This window comes from Formica exsecta, unplaced genomic scaffold, assembly GCF_003651465.1.
Source record: "Formica exsecta isolate Colony F162 unplaced genomic scaffold, ASM365146v1 scaffold222, whole genome shotgun sequence".
Taxonomy (NCBI): domain Eukaryota; kingdom Metazoa; phylum Arthropoda; class Insecta; order Hymenoptera; family Formicidae; genus Formica; species Formica exsecta.
The window spans coordinates 50,481-51,272 of NW_021849518.1; the positions used below are offsets into that span (position 1 = coordinate 50,481).

At 34.2% G+C, this 792-nt stretch overlaps 1 pseudogene; it reads left to right on the forward strand.

Annotated features, from left to right (window-relative positions):
* Nucleotides 1-597: 597 nt before the first annotated feature.
* Nucleotides 598-792, forward strand: part of LOC115235453 — a 3,229-nt pseudogene continuing 3,034 nt past the window's right edge.

Below are 792 nucleotides of genomic sequence, written 5' to 3' on the forward strand. Positions count from 1 at the left end.
GTGACAAACAACCTATATAGGCAAATTCTCGAACCTTCGGCATGAGCTCACGATATAAAGGAATTTCGGCTGTTACGTACAAATATATCTAATCGTATATTTCCGAAAATTTTCTTCACGACCGCGGGTTCGGTTAATTTTTTAACATAATTAATAAAGAGATATGTGTGGCACAATAAGATGTGTGGGTATAATGAAGTGGGTATATTCAATTAGAAGACATATGCGTTTTGCATTATTAATATATTTTATCTGATTTTAAAAATTATAAAATATATTACATACAGACATTGCCAATTTTTGCATCACTAATTTTCTCTGCCACGATAATCATGCTGTGTAATAAAATAGTATAAATATATCTTATTAAATAATTCTATCATTAAAAGATAAGTACTCTATAACTGAGTGGTACGTAAAAAAAAAAAAAAAAACTACTGACAAGGGGAACACCAGACATTGTCTCCTTCGATTTCGCTGACTCTGACGTATATTATAGTTCTATCCTTTCATTAATTCATGGTAAAATAATACGACCCAACTCTCAAGCATTCGCGAAACAAAACTTTAAAAATTTACATGGGTTTAAAAATATGCATGGCCTTTATGTACCGAACTGTAAGTACAGTTTGGCGGCTAAGCGGTGTGACTTGGTGGTTAAGACGCGCAGCTACTACGCTACGTATTGCTGGTTCAATTCTTAGGCCGGATTCACACCTTGGCAGAAAAGCAGAAAGCAGAAAAGCAGAAACCAATCAGAACTCGTGCTAGAAAAGCAGAAGCAAATCAGAA